This window comes from Zonotrichia albicollis, chromosome 5 (assembly GCF_047830755.1).
Source record: "Zonotrichia albicollis isolate bZonAlb1 chromosome 5, bZonAlb1.hap1, whole genome shotgun sequence".
In the NCBI taxonomy this organism is placed as follows: Eukaryota; Metazoa; Chordata; class Aves; order Passeriformes; family Passerellidae; genus Zonotrichia; species Zonotrichia albicollis.
The window spans coordinates 70602746-70622835 of NC_133823.1; the positions used below are offsets into that span (position 1 = coordinate 70602746).

The window sequence follows — 20090 nt, forward strand, 5'->3', positions numbered from 1 at the left end:
TAGCATTCACTGTGCAAATGTGTAGTTTTTTCCTTATCCCTGCTAATACTGATTCTTTTCACCAGAACTGTTAACAAGATTTTCTCTTTTCTCTCTAGTAGGTACAGTCTGTTGCATGTGTGGTGGTATTGGTATGGTGCAGAAAGCACAGAGTTAAAGTTCATAGATTAACCTACTCTGATGCCACAGCTTCCATCAAAAATCCTGCCTTTCCTCTGTGTGCTCATGTGCCTGTAAGAACATTCTGGATTTGCTCCATGACTTTTTTCTAGTTTTATTTTTGCCAAAAAGACTTGTTACTGCAACATTTTTTTTTCAATATAAAGCACTTAGGATATCTTGTGAAATTATCTAAGGGCTTCCTCGTCCAAAGCATCATGAAAATTCTGGAGAAATCCTAATCCCATTAAGATCAATGGTATCTTTGCCATGCACTTCAACACTGCCAGGATTAAGACCCCTGTTGGTTTACAATGATGAGATGTTGTTTGGATGATTAAGTATTCCTGAGAGGAGGTTTGGGTAAGCAGCCAATAAAAATTATTGGTCAGTCCAGCCTCAGTCACGGCTTTTCCCTAATTTGCATAAAACAACTCAAGATTTGAGTTTCTGTGGAAAAAATCAATCAGGTAAGTTTAGTGTAGTTTTTGGTTTCACTGAAAAAGTTACACTGAACTTTGGTATGTCACTGTTTGCTTAAAAAACATTCTTTCTGAATTCCTCCACACTTCTTTTTTATCCCTCTGAAGAGTTTTAGGTCATTCTTGCTGGAGACGAGTGGATTTCATCAAGCTGTAGAACTACTTTGATGGTCTGGAGTGTATTTTACTGGGTCATGGATTTGCTGCCTTTAACATTTGCTTAAGGAGCACGTCATCACATCTGAAACAAAACCAGTTCTGTCATTTGAGTGCTTTTATCAGGCTCTGCTGTCCTGGTATGCGATGAACCACAAAACTTGTTACGCACCCCTTTAAATTATTGCTTTACTGGGACAAATGAATGAAGTTAAATTTGTATTTGGGGCTGTTCTGCTGGTGCTTTTGGCTGGTAAAACCATGAAGTTTTAGTCTGTGGTGGCTGGTGGGTAGAGCTTGCTTGTCAGTTTTCTTTTGCCTTCTGTGTGTTTGAGTGTGTGGTTTGTTGTTTGTGTAACAAGGGTTTTCTAAAGTTTGCATGTTTGGCTTCTGCAGTGTGAGCTGTTGGATCTTTATTCAGTCTGGCTTCTGCCATCACAAGTAGGTGTCAGACCCACACATCATGGGTGGGGTAAAGGTGGCAAATAAATAAGTGGCAAACAAAAACTGAGAGTCTTAAGTTTCCTATGGTATACATTCTACTGAGATTCTTTAGATTATGTCCAAAACTCATAAGAGTCTCTAAAAACTCAGATATCATCTATCCAGACCACTATGCCACTCCATTCCAAAGCTGCTTGTAATTTTCAATCTATCTCCTAGTCTCTCTGCCTGAGAATATTCTGAGAAACCAGCAGGACAAGTAATCAGGGTTAATTCTGACTATAACAACATCAACTTTTATTTATACCAAAGTTACAGGGAGGGCATCTCCCCTTTTAGTGCAGATGAATTATTTAAAAGGGAGGAGGGGAGAGATAGGATCATAACCAAAGTACGTGCCTTATCAAAATTGTCAGGGCTTTCACATTCCATTTCCTTGTGATAAGACTCTTGTGCTGAGCTGGTATTCGGAAGTGAGCCCACAGGGCTGACTGATAAGTTTACATAAGGAAGGAAATAATCAATTTAGGGCTGTTACTGAATGAGCTCTTATCATGTTCATTTCCTCACTATTGCTTCTCAAGCTAAATATTACATGTTTAGGAGCAACTTCAAAAGATTTAGCATTCTAGCCTCTGCATTTTATTAAGGAAAACTCTTTCAATAGCACGAAGCCTTTGCTTGCTGCACAATAAATTTGTCGTTCATGCACTGACAAACTTGCATTTTAAGACATTAATATTTATGTGGAAGGAAGAAATACATTCGTGAAGGAAGATGATACTTTTTTCCAGCTTGCTATCTAATATTTGAAGCACAGAAAAAGGACCCTAGAAGGTACTAATAGGTAGCACACTAAATTCCCTTCTGTAGATTTGCTTCTCTTTCTCCTGTAATGTGCTTTGTTTAACTGCATTAAACTAGTTTTTCTCCAAAAAAATGGCTTTTTTAAGACCCTGATGACAGCAGCATGATTTGTGAGTGCACATGACCTGTCATGCTAAAATTTAAAAACGTGGCTCTTATTTTGAATCTGCATTGAACTGTAAAAACGTACATTGTGTCTGGTAAGTGACTGACTGTAGCCCCTCTGTCCACAGTAGCCTTGCAGAGCTTCATCCAGGGCAGAATCCTTTCCACAAGATCAAAATGGAATTACTGGGAAAGAGTGGGGAGGGAGAGTCCCAACTTAAATAGAATGATGGTAGCATTTAAGTTGGTTGTATCATGTATTGGTACTCCAATGTAAAACAACGACAGGTTTCAAACACTGCAGCTTTCTTATGATGTCAATATTTGTCTTTACTTGACTTGGTTCCTACCTTGTTCACAGTCAGCACTGAGGAGGATCTGCTCAGGTGTTAGCTGGGATGTTTGGTTTTCCACAAACACAGATTATATTTGTATCCCAACATATTTTTGACTGGAGAGTGTCCAATCATTAAGGAAGATCACAGAGATCCTCTAACACTGCCGTGGCTATAAAACATTTTCCATTGGCATGAAACTGCTACAGAAAGTGTACCCATGGGCAATTCCCTCTGCCAACAAATTTAACAACAATACCATGATGAAGCCTCAGCTGAGAGAAAATCTGGGAAGAAATGTACGTTCTCCCCCAATCCAGCAAAGCCTGAAGTTTCAGACCATCAGGACACTTCACAAGGTTTATCCACCCCACTGTGAGCAGCCTGCTTCCAAAGCTGCCATTACAATTGCTTTGCTCATGTTTCAGCACTGTTGGATCCAAGTATTTCATTCTAGCACATCCTTAGTTTCCAAAACTAGATTTATTTATGGAGCAGACCACTTTCTTTCCGGAAAGGTTATATACCTTTCATCACCAGTAATGAATATATAGCTTAATGAATTCATCAGGAGCCTGATGGAAAGACCTTGAAATGAAGTGGAATCTGTTCAACAGTTTGCTGCCTGAAGAAAATACAGAATACTCAGCTCAGACACAAAGGATGATACATTTGCATTTAACAGCCAATTTTAAGCAAGAAATTCAATGCTTGTCTCCCTGGGCCCCATGATGTGTGCAGCCTCAGCTAGGCTTTGATCCAAAACCCTTGACCTAACTCTCTGAGGTACAAACACTGTAGCACAGGAATTGTTTAATATAGATCCTCTCTAAATTGTTTCCCAGAGCGCATTCAAATAAAACAGGCATTGTACTTCAGCAGGCAGCCCTGTCCTCCTGTAGGAAAGCTGACATTCATTTACAGGGAGGGCAGCAAAGTTGTCCAAGGATCATCAGATGCTAAAGAGAAGGGCAGGGCCTTCCTGCTGTCCAGCACATCCAGGAAGATGAGGAGATTACTGAAACCATGCAGCAATGAGTAACCAATTGTTTTGAGAGAGACTTTCTGTGGTATCGTGTCTGCACACTTTATAAATCATTGACAGCTTTGTTATGCAAGTGGTCACTGGTTCCTTGTAAACACAGCTTCTCCATGCTCTGCTGATCTTTCCACTGCAATTTGTTGCAGGCCTAATAGCTGTTTAGATAATTTCTGACATGGAAAAGCCCAAGCTGGACCCAAAAGTGTAAACCAGAACCCTTAGGCTCAGCTGCCCAATCCAGGCAGGTACCACTGAGCTCAGAGCATCTGCACTGGAGTGCTTGGCATGGCCAGTGCAGCACACCCAGAGCCTCCACAGCAAGTTCTGACTGCCACTTCCAATGCCTCCATTTAGGGGATCAAAACTGGAAATTCTGGGACATTCAAAAAGGGAGGTGAAACTTTTGCTAGGCAGGCTATTTAATCTCCTGGGTTCAGTCTGTCTACACAGTTCTGTTCAGTTCTGTCTGTAAGGGACAGAAATACTTCCCTCAGGAGGTCAGTTTTGCATTATTTATTTATTTATTATTATTATTATTATTGTTGCTGCTGCCATTGGTCATAATTACCAGACCAGATAATTGCCACATCAGTAACATGAGTTTATGTCACCTGGTTACTTGTAAAGTAGATTGGTTACTTTTCCTTGCTTTCTATGGTGATGAAAAAACCTAAATATACCTGGGCTGATAACACCAGGCTCTGTATACTGGCAGCCCCTGGAAACAAAGTTTAGTCAGATGGCAATAGATTTCAGTAAAATATTCTGGATTTACACCAAAAGGAATGAGAGCAGACTGAATTTTTATTAAATTCACCTGTGTTTGTAATCACAGGCTTACTAGGCTACTACCAAAATTTCATCTAAAAGGCATCAGTGCTAGTGGCAAAAATGGCATTCTGGCCAGAGCAAATATTTTACTTTCAGTAAATAAATTTTCACCTTCCTGCCTAAGAATAATGTTGTTGAATTACAGCTGAAAAGCTCAGAAGCCCTTTGCTTCCAATATAAGCTACTAATGAATGTAAGGGACACTCACTGCAGTTCAAGATCCAGCAGGATCTTCCAATGAGAGCCTAGGAACTCCACAGAAGCATGATTTCATGGAAAAAATATGACTGAATGCAACCCTCAGTAGAAAAGTTCCTTATATTTCCCTTTTTCAAGGGACATTTTTACTGGTATAACATTAGCTAATTCTGGGAAATGTCAAGTCTGCCTACAAAAGGATTAAGAAAAGGGGTTTAGAAAAATAGGACACATAAATCAAGGTTCCCCATAAAACTGCAGATGATAGGGGGGTTTTTAATTATTAGTCTTTTTGGAAAAACCAGGGCACTCCATTTTCATCAAGTGTCTGCTCGGTACCCTTTAGCATAACTTAATAAGTAGAAACACATGAAGAGAAAAGGCAGTAAAATGCAGATATGGATGGGAAGGTTTTAACTTTGCCATGAAGCTGATATCCCTACAGAAAATCCATACTGAAACCTCAGCCTGAACACCTCCCTGCCTGTCCGGTTAATCTCGGCTGTTTGAGGGGCCTGGAAGGCCCGGGGTGGCCTTGGGGCAGCCCGCGTATCGAAGAACGAGAAGAGGCTTCAGTTCTTCTTTCGGTTTTTATGTTTATTAATTGTTTATCTAAAAGATGTTCTTTCAGCCGAACAGAGATCTGCTCAGCAGTCAGCCATGGGCACACTGTCTGCCCTCCCGGGCAGCCACCTATCTTTATACCCTTTGTTACGTATACAATATTTATCATTTTTCCCCAATACCATCTATTCTTATAACTCGGTGTACTCTCAGTAATAACCAATCCAAAGGTGCCACCGTGGCCAAAGAAGATGGAGGAGAAGAGGAAGAAGAAGGACAGGACACACCCCAATTCCTCCATCTTACTCCTCTAAACCCCCCTGTACATAAATCCTAAACCCTGTTTCTCACCCTCTAATTAGCTAATCTTTTCGCCCTTCACCCCGGTGAAGCCCTCATCCTTGTCGTCTCCTGTGTAGGGTTAAAGTCCAGCTACCAGACACTTCTGGCAACATTCCAGGACTCCCGGGCCCCCCAAGGGTGGTCTCGGGGGCCCGGCATCCCAGGACTCAGATCCTGAGATCCCACACCTGCCCTGCCAGAACTATTTTGCTGCATTTTCATTTTTCAGTGGGCTGGAAGGCGTTGCAGCCCAGAGGACTAAATGAGGCATCTGTGACCTCAGTGCCAGCAGCACAATTCCAGAGGTCACTCCAGCCACTCCTCAGGTCCTAACTCAGGTTCCCTCCATCCCAGAGCATCATTCCAGCTGCAGGAGGCTGATGTGTGCATCACTCCTGGCGTGGCAGGAAATTGGTCCTGGCATGGTGTACATTTCCCCTCGTTGTAATCGTTACTTTCATTCACAGAAACAATTTAATAACCAGCGAAGGGAGAAACTGCCATAAGCATTAGGATGTTTTGTCTAGGATCCTGGCTCCAAGCCTGGAATTTTTGTCATTAGGTGATATGATAACATTAGCAAATAATCATGATAATACCAATATGATAAACAATATCAGAAGATAAAAGTAACATAGTGTAAGCACTCTTTGACTATTTTGTCTTTTTCTCACTTGCATTATGGCACACCACTGATTATCTGCTTTCCTGTATGAGTCACATCAAGTTATATCATTTATCCTTCCAGAGGGTTCAGAGGATATCATAAAGCATGGAGAGCAAAGCTTGTTCTGCACCCTAATGTAATCCAAAGTGCCTGGTGCTATAATTGTCTGCCTGTTGACTGCTCTGCTTATGGGGCATTTAAAGCAAAGGAAAACAATGCCTGACTGCAATATTTTTCCTCCATTCATACTCCCTTCTAGACCTGGTGCTTTCTCTATCTTTCCATTGCTCCCTTGTCCTTCCTTTTCCCAGCCTCCAGGGTGAAATGAATGCTTTCTTTTTCCTAAGCCTGAGACTGAACTCACATCCACAGAACCCTCTAATAATTATCTGGGCTCATTAAGGAGGTGGGGTATCCTACAGGATACCAACAGCCATAAAATCATCAAGTGCACCCAAGAATGCTCCATCTGGCATCGAGTCCAAGTGGCTGTGGAGCCATGCAGCAGATCCCACCTAACACATAACCAAACCAAACAGAAACCGCAGAAAATGTGCAAGAATGTATTGAAATATCAGCTATATCCTCCTCCATCCCTCCCATCTGCTCCCCAGATTTGTGTCACAAAACTCTTTGGTAAATGTCATATAACCTTCATTTGAACATGTTAATTCAGCAAGTTTTCATTCCATCTACTTCCTGAATACAGTCAATAAATTATATATACATATGTCTAATGTCTTGGAAAGGTTTATAATCCAAAAGCTTCTAATTTACTCTTTTTTTTTGGTAAAAGGTTTGTGTTGCTAAGGCAGAAGATAGAACAGATTTCAGTGTGTCATCCTGGTGTAACAGGATAAATTTGTTCTAAGGAAGCCAGAAAAAGATTTTTTTTCACAACTACACGTACAGTATCTGTGCATTACACTTCCAGCTTACACCACATGGGTTTTTTTTATTTCTATTTGCATAAAATTTGTGTATGCAAACTGCAACTGCACGCCTTATGCACAAAGTTCTTTACACTCTTCTCTGAAAAAAATTGCATTTTGCAAGTGTTGCAAAATTATCAAATATTATTCCACTGCACATCAAAGTGGGTGAAAACCTTTTTCCAAAGTGTGGACTAAATTTACATTGTTCAGTCCTGGTATAAAATAGGCCAAAATGGCATAAAAATAGTCTAATAACAGTTTCATTCAACAAGACTCTACTATGATCATTTGATTCCAAAAAACAGGTGTTAAAATATTTTTAAAATTAGGTCAGTGTTAATTCATTGTTGTGTTGTCTGCTCCATGAAATCCAATTTGAAATTCAGTGCCTGCCCATGCTGTATTTTAGAAACACTTTCCCACAATTTCTGAATCATGAAAAATGCAGCCACATTAAAAAGTGCTCCTCTCTAGCACTTCATACTGCAGGTTATGACATGATCTTTACTTCCACTATTCACTCTTTATTCTGTAAATAATAGATAATTATACATTACATGAAATGATAATAATTGTTACTTTCATCATTTTTGAAGAGCTATCTGCAAAACAGAGCTACCTGTGAAATGCATTTGTCGCTACAGAACTTATTTTTTTAAATGCCATTTTTACAATTAGGAATAAAGGGGAAAAAAGCTACTTTTCTGTTTAAAAATGTACAAAACTACAGAGTTTGTTCAGGGATTGTGACACACAGAAGTGTCAGGCCTGTGGGATGACCCAAGGAGTTCACACCTACCTTAACTGTGGTGACTGGAAACAGCAGGAGTGAAGTGAAGCTCATCTCATGACCAAAGGAGTTTGTTGCTCTCAGCTCCCAACTTATGCCCCACAAAATGCTGTAAGAAACCAATTTTCAAGTTTGCACTTGAAACCATGCTAAAGGTGAAGGGCTCCAAACTCTGCAAGGCACTTACAGCCAAGCATCCCTTGCAAGTTTTAATGACAGATGGAAAAGTTAGAAAGCAGGGACATAATTTTTCAAGCATTTGGAGGCCTGAGTAATGTTAACATGAGTGCAGAACAGAAATGTTTTTTCTTTTAATCAGATTCTGAAGGAATGCCAGCACCATCCCAGCATAATGGCACAGGGTAGAGTTCAGAAAACACCAAAATGCTGATCTGTGGTAGCACCCAGTGCCTGCTCTAAGTCACAGAGCACACATTACAGACCCTGCACAGCCTCACTGGAATAATGGTGGTTTTGCTTTTCTTTCCAAAAGAGGAAGGTGTAATTCTACTGCTTTTCTGGGAATATTTTTGAAGCAATGACCACGGGTTCCAGTCCTATCTGGAGGAGCAATCTGACTTGCATGCATTTTCACATATTTATGGTTTACATTCAGCTCTCAAAAGCAGTTCCAAACTACCAAACCCACAACAGCTGTTTTCAGAAACAAGCATTTCTTATCATTCAGTATCAAGCATCAGAGCCCATTAGAGTATAGAAGGAATGCCACAAATGAACTGGCTTTCTAGAGTCCTAGGAGATTTGTTTCAGTTTCTAATCAAACTGGTTCCCAGACTTAATTCAATCAGCCTTTATTTTTCCTACACTTGGCAGGAGAAGGACTTTTTTTTTTTTCCAGAAGAAATTACTGTAAATATAAATGGCTAAGCACTCAAGCAGTATATTAACAATTCTAAGTCCTTCTCTTCTGCTCTTGATCATAAAAACCCTTCCATGCAAGAAACAGTAATGCCCCTTTTTATAGCATAAAAAGTATAAAGAAAGACCATCTGGGCTGGCATGCCTGCCTTTCTCATTCTTACACAGATTCAAGGTGACCCCTTCCAATTTTTCAGAATCCCTGATCCCTTTTGAAAGAACTGGAGACTTCTCCCAGCTTATCTTATTCCCAGGATCTTTTAAAGTGCATCAGATGCATTAGAGAATAGAAGAAGAGGAAGAAGGGGGAATGATATGAAGTGATATAGTTGCTATGACCCATGTGCTTTTCAAGCTCATTTTGAAACAAATTTGTCCAGTTAGAGGATAGTGACTTCCCATATTAAGATCAAGAAGGGGGAAAAGTATGTAAGTGAGACTGACTTGCACTGCTAAAGCAGCTTTAAATGTTAATCATGTGGCGACACAACATGCTTAAGTGTTAAAAAGACAGGACCCTGCCATAATCAAAGTGACACTGCAAGCAAAACCTCCTTTGAGCAGGGAAAAGCTTTAGGTTTGTACAATGGGCTTCCCAGACAAAACAGCATAGGCAACTGCAGTTGTGCAAATGGATATATACACTCATAAAGAAAAAGACAGGAAAATAAAGAAATAGGCTTAATTTCCAAGAGTGGAGCAGGAAAGCTGGTTTATAATTCTTGAGCTGCAAATAAGCACTGAATGAATAACTCTCATTAGACCCTGTACCATCAAGTATGTGTTCACTTCTGGTGGCAGACTTCCAAGTGGTTTGGTATTTTTACACTATTTCAATCACCAGATCACTTAATCCCATTTACAACCAAGAGCCACTGATTACCTAAAATGTAGCAGAAAGTCTTTTCTTGTACTTCAGTTGTGTGAAGTCCTTTTCTTGTACTTCGGCTGGGAGTGTCAGAAGTCCCTGGCAGAGAAAAGGAAGAAGGTTATTAAAAGGAGGATGCTTTCAGGTAGCAGCACCTCTGAAGAAGTGCACCACATAACAAACTACCACCCAGACACAGTGTGAGGTGGCAGGAAAGCTCTTTTTACAGCAAATTCCCCAGTTATTCTAGTTTAATGGTGCATGCTTTAAACTAAGGCAAGGTCTCTCCTTTATAATCCACATTAAAAGAATATTGACATCATAAAGCATAACTACACAGGCAAAAATTTATAAACACTATCAGAAAGGACAGGCATCATCCCTTGCCAGATGGTGTTGAAGAGGTAACAGAAGCAGATTTCTGCATTTATTGCCTTTCCTAAATTCATAGCACTATCCTCACATCCTTCAGCACTGGTTTAACCAAGAACAGTCCTATGGAATTTTCATACCCATTGAAAATACTGAATATAAGTGTTTTAAACAGACTAAAAGAACAGATCAGGACCATGCCACCGGCAGCAGAAAAATTACACAGATTATGTTTATTTTTATGATTTTCATTTCAACCACTTGGTTTCATTACATTTTACAAAAAAGAGCCTTTTAAGAATTTTTTGCTCATCTTTTAACCTGGCTACATTGTTTTTCTTTTATTACATGAAAAAAGCCTGTGATGTTTACCTCTATTTCATTTAATAAACAGTCTTTTATGCTGTAGCACAAAGCATTAGGAAGTTATCTAGTTCATAAAGAAAAGCTCTTTAATGGTGACATTGTTGAACTTACTCATGTTTCCTTCTTATTTATTGAAGTCAACTTCTGTTACATTTCCTTATCCCGGATTTTCATTCTATTTTACCAACATAAAGGCAACCCTTCACAGTCCAAGATGAACATTTTGTATTTGCATGGGGTGGTTTTTCTAAGGTTTAATTAGACACTTTAACAATGTCAAGTTGTTAGGCAACAATTTACAGTCGGGATGGGTTACAAAGGAAGCTCCCAGATCACAAAGGTCCCAGAGCTTTTGAATGGTTTCTCCACTTTTTTGTCCGTGCACGCTGCTGTATGCTTAAGGAGTGACATCACTCATCTGCATTATTGTGCTGTACATTCATCAAAGTACTGATTAGAATCTAAAAGTTCTCAAATAGCAGTAGGATTTAGTAATTTGTAATCAGATACATAAGAGTGAACAAAAGGAAGTATCAGTGCTTTCAAAGGGAGTTTGTGACCTTCTGGTACAGGTTCTGGAATTACTTTCTCTGCTGATTTTAAATTGTACCTGAATGGCAATATTAACAAAGCAGCTGGATGTATATTCCGGCCGAGGGAAAGTCAAGAATCTCTCCTGTAATTACATTTTGATATTTTATTTATTTAGGAGTATTAGTACATGAGAAGGCAGAAAGACATGAGAGCTTAGCATGGTAAGAGTCTCAGATTTTTAATTTGCTGCGTCTAACACTTGTAGTGATGATGTTCTGGCTTCCCAGGGGCATACTGCTGCATTGCTGCTGCTTTTTGATCAGTTTGAGGCTGTGAAAACTTTGCCTTGATTACAGATCCATAATGGGCATGTGTTGGGTACTATGTGGAAAATGTAATGGTAGCTGACATTATATATCTGTGGTGGGTATGAACCCTCTCTCTCTCTCTCTCTCTCCAAGGCCATGGGGAAGATTTCAATCTACATCATGGCATGAAACAGGCCTAACATTTTATTTTTATTTCCATCACAAAGAAACCCATTTCAACAGCAAACTTGTCTCCCTTTAGAGAGGCTCTTCTATCTGCATAAAATGCCAATAAATCACTCCCTTCTTGACTATTCCAGTGCACAGCACATCCCAAAGAAAGTTTAGGGTTTCAAGTCAAGACATCTTTGTTGATGACCTCAAGGCTCTCACAGATCCCAGGTGGAACCCAGCTCATGAGTTCCCTTCTCACTTTCAGCCTCCCAGGCAGTATCTGCTGCTTCCAGGGTTTCATTAGGTTATTGCCTTGCTTACAAAATGCACATATGTTTAGATGAGAGGCAGAGGCCTCGTTCCCACCCAGCAAGGCCCGTGTCTCTCTTTTGATGGTACAGACAGTGCAGGTATTTGGTCACCACCTCCCACAGCCAGACAAGGATCCACAACAATCTCCTGACTTTCCATCCCACACAGGGGCCTGCAGGGACCCCACTCAGCAGCTCAGAGCTGCTCTAGATTGTTCCAAATTGTCTTCAACATCCTCCCAAGGGCTGCTGCAGCAGCTGGGGCTTGCCAGAGTTCACAGACTGTTTAAGGCTCCCTCCTGGCCAGCCTCAGCTACATCCCAAGGGTGTTCCCCTAAGGAGGGCACAGCAAGAGGGTGCTGCAGGGGCCAGGCTCCTGAAGCTTGGGGTACTGAGGAACTCCCTCATGCAAGGCAATGGATGCAAGCCAGGGATCTGGCTCAGCACTGCTTCTTTCAGATAGAGATTCTTCCTACACACACACACTGCTCTCATTAAAGGAAAGTTGCCATGTGTTAGATAACCCTAAACTATCAGCGAGAAGGAACAGCGGGAAGCATTTCCTTCAAATGACTGGATACTGTGAACTTCAGTTAGGTTTTAAAAATTCCATGTTAAGAATCTTCTCTCAAAATGCACAGATGTCCATTTGTGCAGCTCATGGGGTGAAAAGTTCCTGCAAATTCCGGGAATAGAGCTACATGTCTGCACATCCACAGATTTTGAAAACACTACTGGCTGCTTCTATTTCCAAAGGCTGAGTTCCCACTGTATTGTAACAGATCATTGCAGTAGGTCAGAGAGAACACGAACTCAGGGTCTGGAAGGAAGGTCCCTAACGGGGCTCTCAGGATCTGCTGTTGTTTTCAGCTGCAGCCTTGTTTTTCAGAGCTCTGCCAGCACCAGCAGCTCCTGCTCACAGAAGGAATTTCATTTTTGGCCATTTTTACAAAGCACACAGTTCCCATTCTGCAGCCCACGTCTGCCTTTGTTAGTTGTCATTAAAACTTCACTAACAACAGGCAGGGGTGTAAATGAATGGAGACTCTGCTCCCCTCTTATTTCCTGAACTCCAGCCAAAATCATCGCATTTCATACATCCTGAATAAAATCATAAATCCTTCCCCATGGGGAGCAGGGTGTTCCCCTTGGAACTTGGCCTGTGGTTCCAAACCACTTCAGGAACATAGGCCAGGTTTCTAAAACTGAAACAGAGGCACGTCCGACTTTTTTGCAATACATAATTTTTGCTTCCTTTTCTCTGAAAACAATGCTTTGCATGCTTTTAAAATAATATTCCCTTCTGAATCTATACATTTAAAATGTGCATAGCTGAGCTGCCAGATGCTATCAATTGTCCCAGCTCAACTGGAAATGAGGAATCTATTCTGCCTTATGCAGGGGGAGGATGTGCAGAATTTCAAACCCATTTTTATATGCAGCCTTAGTTATGCTAAGATGTTGTTGGAGATTACTTAGGTCTGACCTTTATGATATATTAAAATACTTCTGGTTTTTTTCTCACAATTATCATTATTAATCTTCTCCTAGATGGTATAGCCTACAGTATATTCATTTATTAGTGAAATTACATTTCAACAGGGAGAGCACTTGGGTATAACATCCTCAGGCTTTTGAGTTATTCTGAGGGGAATCATGTGTATAAATGAGTGCTTTTTTTCTGCATATGCATGAACTTTTCCCAGAAAATAAAGAGGCAGCTACTTCACTGAAATTCTGGTAATTATCCTCATATATAATGTGAAAGTAATGCTCTATCATGGCCCATAAAATAAGTGAAGTCCAGTAAATAAGCAGTTCTTGCCAGAAGTCAGCATGTTTTTCTAAATCCTTTCCTTGCTGGGTTTTGACTGATTCAGTACAGCAGGTTCATTAAGTCATTAAATCCCTTCTGTGCATTAAAGATCTTCTGCTGTTCCTGGCACACACTGGCACTGTGTGCACACTGGAAAATTCCCATTCCCACAGGAATATCTGTTTCCTTTTCAGCTTGCAGTGCAAACTCAGCACATCGTTCTGCATTCATGTCCATCAGTGATTTGTGCCAGCCATCTCATTCAGGAACAGAATTGTTTTAAACCAGAGAAAACTACTTGATCATATTTTACCTTTTTTCTTTTTTTCTCCATAAACTGGATGTGAAGGGAAATGCTAAAGCACTGCAGAATCTATCTTATCATAATTCAAAAATAGAAAGACAGTAGTAGCTATCATTCATGATAGGATCTGGACATTGTGTTTCACTATTGCGCAAGAATATATTTAGCATGTTTAGGATCAGGAAATTGAAAAAGCAGCTTAAAATCATTGTGCACCAAACCCTAAAGCTCCACCAAATGCAGGAAGGTCAGGCTCAAATTATTTGACCTATTCCAGGATTCTTATGTGCCCTAATGACAATGCTCCCTGCTGAGGGTTTTCCAGCTTGTGCCACAGGACTCAATTAAACAAACATCAGCCAACCTCTGACCCCAGCACGCCTCTTTAATGCTCACATTATTTGCCCATCCATAAGGCAGACAACTCTCAGGCCACAGTTGCCACAGTAACTTGGAAAAGGTGTCACAGAGAAAACTGCAAAACTCATGTATTACAAGTACCAACCAATTTTTTCTCACCAGCAAAAGGTTCCTTCTGAAAGCAGCACAACCTGAAGAACACTTCCTTGTGGTCTCAAAAAGAAATTGCAATTATTGCTACGTCACAGTATCCCACAAGCACCTGCAGCCACTCAAGTCCATAGGGAAAACACATTAAAACGTCAGTAACATTGCTGGGAAGCATGGGATAGGCTTAGGAAAACTGTTTCCAGAATAATGCCCAGTGGCTGCCTGCAGCAAGTTCATTCAAACGAATCTCATCTTTGATTAAGGAGTATAACAGGGTCAGCAGCATTTGGAGGGCTGAGGTGTAATTCTCAGGAGTATGATACCCTTTGTGCTCTGAGAAGGAATGGAAAATGATTGAGGTTATCCACCATTACAGAGAAATGTGATGCCTGGTTTTAAAAGTATTTTACACTCACTCTTTTCCTGGCTCTCTCTATTTGCAACATCTCTGTGGTGAATGTCTGAACTGTGGGGGTGGTTTTATTGCTTCCTGACCATAAATGAGAAAGCAAAGTCATTTTTAAAAATCAATTACCTGTAAAATGCAGTGTCAGAGATTAATATTTTTCCCTCTTTATTTACTAAGGGGAGTTAAATAATTTGCTCTAAACATAGTTTCTGTGGAAACACCAGCTGCCTGTCAGAGTCACTGTCAGTCACAGGAACTCTGCAGAACAAAAGCAAAGGGTACTTGGTTTTGGTGTATTTTGGCTGCCAATAGCATAAAATCACCTCAGCACTGGTATGCACATCTGATGATGCCCACAAGGTTGTCCCCAGGGAGAAAAATCACTGCCTGCTCCCTGGCTGAGGTCCAGCAGCTGGGCACATACTCTTTGCATATCATTTATATACATCTATATAGATATCTTGGTATATCCTGATGTAAAGGAGACAGATTCGCTCTTCACATGCCAAAAGCCCTCCTCATTTTGCAAACTCAGGTTACAGTCTGCAGGGAAGAACATATTGCAGCAGAACGTGGAAACCAACCTCGAGGGGCCCAGTCAAACTGAATTCAGACTATAAAGGTCTGTGCCAAATAAACATCACAGAAGTCTCCAGAGACCAAAGAACCTCTTCATTCCCATCTCAGAGAAAAGGGGTAAAAGCAGGAGGAAGATACCAGAAGATACAAGCCTGTGCTCTTCCAGAAGGAATGAGAGCCAGCACTGCCTCCTGTGAGGGTCTGTGGGTTATTTACCACAGTCTAGCTGGCCCTTAAAAAACACAAGAGCCTTGGAGTAGACACATGATGAATTTTCCCTCTCAAGTAGGCTACTTGAGCTTCATTCTTGTGGTTTTTGAAACAAGGAAAAACACTCCAGGAAAGAACAGCGTAAACCATATCTCAAATTTAAATATTTATGTTTTCTATATATTGCACTTGAAATTCAGGCTGCATATAAACCACAGGTTTTGGAGAGAAATTAGATAGTTATAGTTAGGAAATCACAGAATTTAGTGAACACTGAAGAGCTGTTTTGTATTATTTAATCTCATCTTTAAAAGAAAAACTGCATGACATTGACTGACAGAGATTATAACGCTTAGGCTTAAAGGGAAAGATGATGATAGGGCTCTTATATTTACTCTTAAGTGAATCTGCAGCCAAGTGCTCTAAGGAAAAACACTGTAAGTCAACTCAGCATCTGCAAGATCAATATAATTCTTTGAGAGGAAAAAGTTCTCTATTTAACTTATTTTTCTCCCACAGGGGACTGTGTCAGACTGTTGCAGGAAGCAGTAAATTGCAGAGTTTGCGCACTCTGCTCAGGCACAACAAGAAATCACTGTAATTCAAGTGATGAAGAAAAAAATATAGCAACCCATGAGAAAGTAGTTTTCATGTTCTGAATAGCAGCTAAAGTTGTGGCCTCAAACTGTGTCAAATAATCCACACCCAGACCTGCACAGCCTGACGTACCAAGCTGAATATCCAGGCCTTACAGTCTGTAATGAGTTGAAGAGTAAAAAACACTTTTCTTGTTTCCTTACAATATTTCAGGACTCCAGGAAAGCTTCCTGATAGGTGACCCCTAATCCTGAGTCATGGCTGAATCCACATTCAGTTGTTATGGGTATGGCAAAGCTCTTGACTCACACTCAACTTATGCCCAGGAAGAGGAGCTGGGGGAGAAAAGCAATATCTGGACAGAGACCAGAACCCCAAAAATGGTGAAACCATCCTGAAGTCACACGCACATCATCACCCTTCCCCAGCAGAGGGACTGGTAACACACTGATGAAGAGGAGTTTGAAGGACAGCATTGAAGAAGAGTATGGGATTGCCATTCCCCCTGGATAGTTGAGATGAGCTTGTTGGAAAACACGAGATTGTCAATAGGGATTGAGAGACTGGATGGAGGCATCACGAGACTGACCAGCAGAGGGGGAAGGAAGGGCCTTCAGACTGAGGACAAGGGGCACATGGAGGGAAAGGAGAGCTACTCAAAACTCTGTTCTAGGAGTGCAGTCTTGGCAGGCACACTCTGGAGGAGCTGCTCAAGGGAGGACTGTAGCTGTCATGCACAAGACACAAGGAAAAGCCCAGTCAAATATTTCAGCTGGATAAAAACTGCCCTATCATTGAGTTAATGTGAAACACAACCAGCAAAAGGTACAACACAGGCACAGGTCAAGCTGAAGACAGAACTCAGATTATGGCTGACAGGTTAGACCATAGCAATATGTACTCTGATTAAGAAAGGAAATACACTTCAGCATGGAATTGAGAGAATGCATCATTTGGCCTTTTTTTTTTTTTTTAATGTTTGCATGGACTACTTGATAGCTGCTGTGAAAATTTCCTGGCATAAACTTAAGAAGTTGCATGATGAATGTCTAAGCTTAACTAAATCATCTACAGAGAAAAATTGGAGATAATGGTCAAATCCTGGAGGAATTAGTTGATTTGATAACTTTCTGTGCAGTGTCATGATCCTAATGTCTGATATCTCAGTGCTACAGGAGGTCAAATGACTGAAAGCAGCTGCTGCCTGCTTCCCCATGAACGTGGAAATCCTCCCTTTGCCATAGACTTAACTTCCCAGTTCTTGCTCTGAAGATAACTGAGCTGGCCAGAAGACAAGAATTCCTCACGAAAAACACTGAGGTTTTGGCATTTGCCATTCAGATGAAAAAAGCAGGGATTTCCAAATGTTTCACCACAGGGAGAAGAATGTCTGAATTACTCCAGAGCAGCGCTGAAAGCACTTGTCCAGTGGTGATTCAAGTCTGCTCTCCTCAGTTTCTGTAGCTGACTTTTCAAAGAGGGGAAAACATCCAAATCTTCCCTTTGGATTCAGCTGTTCCTCCGAAAAAAATTAAAATAGGAGGCTGAATGTTTCCTTCTCTTTTAATGAGAGCTCATTATCTACGCATTCCCGAGATAAACTATGGGAAACATACAGCAGGGTGATTTCCAGCTGAATCAGTGAGGATGAAAGATGATGAGAAAAGTTTTTGTATCTAGTGGACAGAGCATAACATCAGCTAAAGGCTGCACAAACCGCCAAGTGACTCAATACCAGACATAGAAACATTTAAGTTGGAAAAGACCTCTCAGACCATGGAGTCCAACTGTTAACCCTGCACTGCCAAGTCCAGCACTAAGCCATGTCCCCAAGTGCCTCATATTCAGGCACAAATGGCCACTGAATACAAACACGCCATGTACAGACACCAGGGAAGCTGAGGCAGGAGCAGGACACCCCAATGCCATGCAGTCACCAAGTTAGCAGCTAACACTGTGCTGGCACCCTCTGTAACTTGGTATTTGGCTCATGCTGCTGGGCAGGGGCTGAAACCAACCATGTTCTGGTTAATCTGCCTTGAGTAACTACAGCTGTGGTCCAGAAGAAAATGATTCTGAAATTAATCTGCAGCATCTCATAATGAGGGTTTCCGTTATCCAGCAAGGAGCGTCCCAGGGCCAGCCCTGCCCAGTGCTCTGAGTACTCTCAGGAATGTGCAGGAGGAGGAGGAACTTTCCATCTAAATACCTTCCAAATGCTTTCATGCTTCACATCCTCCTCCTTTCCTTTTCCCAGCCACTCTGTTCTCACAGCAATTGAGACTCTCCAGTGAAACTTGCTTAGTTGCCTGAATATTTTTGTGGATGAGATGTTTTCTTGTTTAGCTCCATCTTTGGAGAGATCTGCAGTAAAAACGAGGTTGCTTTTTTTCACTATACACCTAACTGGCTATTTTCTGCATGCTGTTTAGGTCCAGGACATAGAATAATATATGTGGTTTTATAAGGTTACATAAAAGTTATAAATGCCCTGTGTAAGTATTTGACTTGTTCATAGTCAATGAGAACTGTTTGTACACGTAAGGCAAGCAAGATTTATCCTGTAATGGGTAATCCTTTCTTCATTTAATAAATAATCCTTTATTTACTTTTCCTCGGTTCTCAAAGTCAGTCTTCAGAACCTAAAAAAAACAGCCATGACCTCATTACCTTCTCCCCTCATGGTGCTGGAAGCCTAGGGATGACTGAGCTTATGTTAACATGCTTGCAAGTAACCATTCAGCCTTTTTTCCCCTCTCCTTTGAAGCAGCCTTTCCTATGAAGGCCGTTCTGAGAACTGCCATGATGTTCCATAGCACAAAAAACCTCATGGGGCAGGATTGGAGGGGAAAAAAATTAATTTCAAAACCAAGCATGAATTCTAGGATTAATTGCCAGGACTACCACTCGGTGTTTGTGTTTCACACAGTCTTTGGTTTCGTGTGACTTAAAGTCTTTCTGATTTCAAATTTTGAAACCTCCCTGCTGCATGTCAGCACCATTTCCTAATCAGCTCCTTCAGCTTTGAGAAGTCTGCTGTAAAGTGAAAGAAATTCTGCCTGGACTAAAAGATTTCCTATCCAGATGAAAGCCTCTAAAACAAAGCAACAGCACTTTGCAATATGTCATCATAAATATTGACATGATTTATTTCAAAGCGCTTACTAAAATTAGGCTTCTAATCCCATGCTGAAGCATTTAAATCAATGTCAACCTTTTCCAAAATGGCAAGTATTCAACCAGTATCCCCTGAAATATATGGTGGTTTTGGTGACCAGCACTTTTGGATGTCAGGCTATTAATTTATGCAGCTATCTTTCAGCAACCAATTTTGCTTGACCCATATTTCAAAGATGTCTTATAAAAGCTGGAGAAGGGAAAATTTTAAATCCTGGCCACACTGCAGCACTTACTATCAATGAGGCCTTGATTTAGTAATAATGTTGTTGTGAAACAGATCATAAGATGATGTTGTTTCAGATGGGACAAAAAATAACTTGTAAGGCCACTTTTCTTTTTTATAAACTATGTACAGCGCTGCCTGTATTCCAGTTCCTGTAGCATGCTTCCTACCATCTGTTTTCCATTTTTCTTTAATTTCCATTCATGCCCTTTGGCCTATTCCCTGTGTTCAGAAGAAAACAGTAATTAAAATTGACATTATCTCTTTTGCCTTTTCCAGACTACATAAATTGAAGACATTTAATTTTTTTTAATGTCCCTATAAGTTGTCTTGTATCTTTTACTACAAGCTCAATCTTACTGCTATTTTTTGAGGATCTTATGATCTGTCAAGTAGTGACCAGATATAGACTCTTGTTGACCACAGTAATGAAGAGGTTTTATTTTCACTGCATCTGATTTCCATCATTTCATTAGCACAGGTTTCAGGGAATATCCTTGTCCTTGCTAGGCTGCAAGAATTCTCTATAAGAA

The 20090-nt window shown here is 40.7% G+C and overlaps 1 long non-coding RNA gene across 13 annotated transcripts in view; it reads right to left on the reverse strand.

Annotated features, from left to right (window-relative positions):
- LOC113459103 (uncharacterized) overlaps positions 1–20090 on the reverse strand; it is a 202898-nt gene that overhangs the window by 64336 nt on the left and 118472 nt on the right. For 12 of the 13 annotated variants that reach the window (XR_012580579.1, XR_012580577.1, XR_012580574.1 and 9 more), the window contains exons 3-4: positions 9680–9763; positions 7927–8026 (exon numbers count right to left, since the gene is read on the reverse strand). This is a non-coding gene — a long non-coding RNA (uncharacterized LOC113459103). The remainder of the gene's footprint in view (positions 1–7926; positions 8027–9679; positions 9764–20090) is intronic. The other variant, XR_012580581.1, reaches the window with a different exon arrangement.